The sequence below is a fragment of the Artemia sp. Qi Xiang Cuo genome, chromosome 4 (genome assembly GCF_049724085.1).
Source record: "Artemia sp. Qi Xiang Cuo chromosome 4, ASM4972408v1, whole genome shotgun sequence".
Lineage (NCBI taxonomy): Eukaryota > Metazoa > Arthropoda > Branchiopoda > Anostraca > Artemiidae > Artemia > Artemia sp. Qi Xiang Cuo.
In genome coordinates this window covers 71,003,561-71,009,560 of record NC_142797.1, presented here as the reverse complement: position 1 = coordinate 71,009,560, position 6,000 = coordinate 71,003,561, and positions in this window count along the sequence as shown.

Sequence of the window (6,000 nt, the reverse complement as noted above, 5' to 3'; positions counted from 1 at the left end):
GCCTTTGGACGGAATTTCCTATGCTTCTTCTTCAACCACTTTTGGTCAACAGTTCCTACCCTCCGTCTTTGATACCCATCAATAGTGTAGAATTTGTACACTTCGTCTGTGGTCTCCTCCGATCAACAGTTTGCGTTCTTCGCCCTGGACCTCTTTGCTCAACTTTACTACTACTACTAACAACTCACCGCAGCACCAAGCCGCCTGAGGCCAACACAGCTACGCACGCTCCTCCTCCACCCTAATCTATACAAAGCCTCCCTTTTTACACACTCCCAGGAAGTTCCTATTTCCTTTAAATCTTTCTTTATGACATCCTCCCACCCAGACGGGGAAGACCTGCTTTCCGTGGATGACAACACCCCAACATCCCTTAGGACAAAGGGTTGTAAGTTATGCCCTGGGGGTGAATAAGACCTTTTATAGAAGGGGGGTCACATAAACTTAAGAACGGTCTCATTGGATTGGTACTCAGGAATTCTAGTGCCCTTTTTAAAAGTCAAAGTGACCGAAGGGCAGCTGCCCCCCCCCCTCCAACACGCTGCATTTTCCTGAAATACATCTGATAGACATTTTGAGATAGTCCTTTGTTCAAAAACAGTCCAAATATCACATAACAAGGGCTTTGGTGTTGACAAAACTCCTCCAGAGTCTGGGTGCAAGGCTTGGTAGCTATGCCCCGGGGGCATATAGATATTTTATGGAAGGAGTGGTCGTGTGAACTTTAGAGGTGGCTCATTTTATTAGAAATGTATAGTTCTAGTTCGATTTTAAGAGTCAAAAATTACGAAGGACAGCTATCTCTCCCCTGACATCCTCTTCTCCCAAAACGCATGCGAGCGAAATTGGGAGATAGGCATTTTCTTTATAATAGACCAAACAGTATAAAACAATGTCTTCAGGGTGGACACAACCCCCCAGAGCCCAGAAGCAAGGGTTGTAATTTATACCCCGGGGCATATAAGGTTTTTGTTGAACTGGTGGTCGGATAAATTTTGGATCGAATGGGGCTTATTTGATTGGAAATTGGTAGATCTAGTGCCCTTTTTAAGGGTCAAAACTGAACGAAGGGCAACCACTTCTCTACAGCCTATCAATTCCAAAACCCCATCCATTCAAAATTTGGGAACGATATTCAGTTTTATTGTTCAGATCAACATGAGGAGGTATAAAATCAAAATAAAAAATATTATTTGTCTCAGGATTAAAAATCCTTAAAAGTTTCTCCAACAAGATATGAAATATTATTATTTTTTCCATGAAAAAGACTATGTAAAAGAGGAACAGAAATAATTTGTTAAGGCTTTTTTCACAAAATAAGTTTTTTTAAAGAAAAGTAAAGAGCTCCATTAAGCCAAATATGAGCCCAAATAAAGTCAAATAATCTTTCAAACGTAAAACTAACACAATCATTGTCAATAAAAATATGAAACTCAAAACGAACAGAACTTACAATAAATAACCGAGATAAACCGAAAACGAGCAAAAATTAACATGAGTACACGGTAAAAAATCTGGTCGTACTTTTACGCTAAATTATGGTGCAACATGTGGACCTTATGCCAAAAAAGCGTACTTCTACTAACGGACGCTAATTCGGCGTTTTTCAGTCAGAGAGTTAAAAAGAAGGTCTTCTAGCGTACTTTGTGACTGATTTAACGTTATGGGTGGACCCACTGTATTCGTCACAGCCAATTCCTGTGATCCTGAAATTACAAATTTTCAACGTAAAATGATTCCCTTCTGTTGCGAAAATACAGTCATTTAGCGTACTTTCTCGTTGTTTTGGCGTGAGAGGCGTGGCCTTCCAGTTTCATTTGTACCAATCAACGAGGCCTTGGCGTCTCGATTTTTTAGCGTACATTACACTTCTTTAGCGTAAATGGATAATGATTAGCCTTTAGGGGCGGGGCAATCCATACAGGTTTTTTATGGGAGGAGGGGGGGGGGGCGCACGTGATTTTGCGTGGTCGGGACAAAAAAATTTTTGGAATGGGGAGGGTTCCGAGATGAAATTTTGAATTGCAGCTATCACAATTTGATTAATGGACATCGATAGGAATATGTACAACTATTATTCAAACCAACATTATTGTTCATTAATAGGTAAAAGTAGTCGATAATCTAACAGCTGTATTACAATTAAATCGTTTCCAATAGCAAACGGGTTGTCAAACGACTGGAAAACAAGTTTGATAGGTGTACCACAATTGAATCCTAATGTATTAAATAAAAAACAAGCTTTTTCAACTGAAAGTAAGGAGCAGCATTAAAACTTAAAATGAACCAAAATTATTACGTATATCAGAGCGTTTGCCCCTTAGTCAATACCTTGCTCTTTACGCTAAAGTTCGAATGTTGTTCTAATTCTTTAAGAATGACCCTTGAATCACAAAGGCCGTTTAATTAGAATAGATAGCTCTATTGAAAGTACTAAAAAAAAGTTTAGTGTAAAGAGCAAGGTATTGACTAGGGGGCAAACCTCCTCATATACGTAGTAATTTCTGTTCGTTTTAAGTTTTATTATTGCTCCTTACCTTAAATTGAAAAAACTTGGTTTTTTTATTTAATTTCTCATCGTTTTTTAAATAATACTTGGAAATCTGGCACCCCTTTCTTAGAAATATCCCTTCCCCTATGAAAATATCCTCCATAGAAAGATCCTCCCACTTAATCCCCTTCCCCGACCCTTGCCCTCCATCTAAGAAAATTCCTCCTGAAAACGTCTGTATACTTCCCAATTACCAATACTATATGTAAACAATGGGCAAAGTTTATAACTTGCAGCCCTTCCCTGGGGGCTTTGGGGGATAAAGTCATCTTTAAAGACATAGTTATTAGATTTTTGACTATGCTGAACCAAATGGTTATGTCAAAATTTTCATCGGGTGACTTTGAGAAAAAAGTTAGCATGGGGGGCCTAGTTGCCCTCAAGTTTTTTTTTCATTTAAAAAGGGCGCTAGAACTTTTAATTTCCGTACGAATGAGCCCTCTCGCAATATGCTAGTATTACTTGTTCTATACGATCACCTCTGAAAAAAAAAACCCACATAAACACGCATCTGTGATCTTTCTTCTGGCGAAATATACACAATTCCACATTTTTACAGATAGGAACCTAAAACCTCTACAGAAGGGTTTTCCGATACGCTGTATCTGATGGTGTAATTTTCATTAAGATTCTTTTCACTTTTAGGGGGTCTTTCCTCCCTTTTCTCAGGCTCGTAACTTTTGATGGGTAAGATTAAACTTGATGAAGCTTATATATTTTAAATCAGCATAAAAATCCAATTCTTTTGATGTATCTATTGGTATAAAAATTCCATTTTTTAGATTTTCGGTTACTATTGAGCTGGGTCGCTCCTTACTTACAGTTAGCTACCACAAACTGTTTGAAAGGCTGGTTTTGAAAACACATTCAGATTTATGGGGAAAATATCAACTCAAATGGCAGTAGGAAAAAAAGTGCGAAAAAACCTTGATCCATCGTACCATACAAAGTTCAAATTCGAAGTGAAACTTTCCAAGCGAAAGCTCTACTATGTCCAACGCAGTTGCTCCTGCCCCGTATACTAAAAACGGTCCACAAAACCAGCTACATGACGAGAAAAAAACACTAACAGTTTCGGCCTAACACTTTTGACTAATTGATATCAACTTAAAATCACGACCATCAGGCCAAATAGTACGGGAAGAGACAATCAAATCTAATTATTTCTTTATTATTCAATATAATAAACATACTTATAATAAGTTATATAACAATATAATAAGTTATATAATAATATAACTCAATATAATCAATATACCCGAATAATTTGAATAAAAAATTACAAAAAAAGACAAGAAATACAGTTTGTTTAAAAACACTCTGACTTTTGCTGGTAGGTGGGCTTTCTTCATAGGGTCCATCTTGGCAGTATACCTGCAAAGAAAGTTCATAAGGTTACTACAATCATGAAGGGTTCTTCGTAACAATAAGTAATTCTTCAGTGGCAGAATAATGTCAGTATGTATAGCATTCAGGTTAGGTCAAGCTGTGATTAATATTACTTTGACAACAATTACGATCAAAATCTCCAGCAACGGCAGTAGCGTAGGCAGGATATTATTTTCGGAGGAAGACCTAGAATATAAAAGAGCGTTGACTCCTTGGTCACGTCAAGTAAAAGTGATTTAAAATTATTGTGGGCTAGGGTAGTTTAAGCAAGATGGAAGTAGAATAGGTTGCAAGGTTAGTCCAGTAGTGTTTAAGGAGGCCAGGAAAAACAGCATTAATAGACCCGAAAAGATAGCTCAGTTACCCTAAAGTTTTATGCAGGAGTCAAGAAGGAATGGGGTGAGGGTTTTTATTTTAAGGTGGGACTTACGAATGATTTATCAAACTTTTGGGTGGAGTTAAGGTCTTGCTTAAACGCAAAGGATTGCATGCTCGAAACAAAAGTTACAACTTGCAAAATTTGAAGAAATCTAAAACTGATCAATAGGATGTAAAAAAAAATACTTGCTTCTTTGCGTAAACAGTAAAACTTCGTAGTGGAAGCCCATCTTGAGGCTATTGTTAGATCCACAATTTAGAAAAATGAATAATTCCACCAGATTTGCTTTTTGTAGGTATGAGCACTATTTGAGTAGGCTGGAAAACTTGCTTGAAGAAAAATTGTATGTTCATAGATGAAAATTCTTCTATTCAATTAAATTTATGTAACGAACCTATCCATGACGGCGAGTAAGCCTTTTTGAGTCCCGTACTCGATGCCAAAAACCCAGTAAGACATGTACCATGTAAGTAGGGCCTCCAGCATTGTTTTGCATTCGCAAATCTCCACGAGGTCTACATAAACGACGATCCTGCGTCGCAAACCCTGTTGACCTGAAAGAAAAAAAGTTTTGACCGTCTGCCAAGCTTTAAACAGAGATGGTAACAGGGGTAAAACATTCTTTACCCTAAAAACCTTATGAATGAAAAAACTAAAGGGCAATAGAACCTGTTTTACCATTGTTTGCAAAAATAAAAGCAGGAATTCTGAAGTAGAAAAGTACACACGAATAAAAATATATATTGGTGGTTTTGCGCAGACAAGTCTTTCGCAATTATTGTGAGGTTAAGGAGAAAATCACGAACAAATGAGGAGGAAAACAAAAGTTGAAGAATCCAACCACACCTAATCAATCCAATTAAACAAACATACTGACTGACGGTCAATATTCATCAGTAACATAATTAAGGTAAATCCGGCACCAGAAATATTTCTACGGCATCAATGGGCCCTTAATAAAATTGGGCCGTAATTAATAAAAGTATATGTTTTTTCAACTGAAAGTAAGGAGCAACATTAAAACTTAAAACGAGCAGAAACTATTACGTATATGAATGGGAATGCCCCCTTCTTAATACTTCGTTTTTTACACTAAAGTATTTTAGTGCTTAAAAGAATCTTCTTATTGTTCTAATTAAACGACCCTTTTCTTCTTAAAGAACTGAAACAAAATCCAAACTTGAGCGTAAAGAGCAAGGCGTTGAGGAGGGGCAGTCCTCTTCGTATACGTAATAATTTCTGTCCGTTTTAAGTTATAATGTTGCTCTTTACTTTCAGTTGAAAAAACTTATTTTTCCTGTTTAATTTCTGATCGTTTTTTAAATAATGCACGGAAATCTGGCCCACTTCCAGTCAGAAATCCCCCTCCCGACGGAAATATCCTCTAGACAATTCAATCCTGGTTGCAATTTACCCCGGACAATTACCATTTAGAACTTCACGTGCAAAATTGGAATGGAAAAGAGAAAGCAAGGCATATAAAAAGAATTTTGTAGAGGGCTGACAGCCCCTATGCCTTCTCAAGACTAAAATATATTTTAAACTTTACTAAAAACAAAATAAAGTTTAATTTTTTTTACATTTTTTACTTTAATAAAAAAAAAATATTAAAACTGTGAGGAGTAAATATAAGTATATGTATATTAACCTGACAATCCACGATTATTTCTTTTTTCAGTAA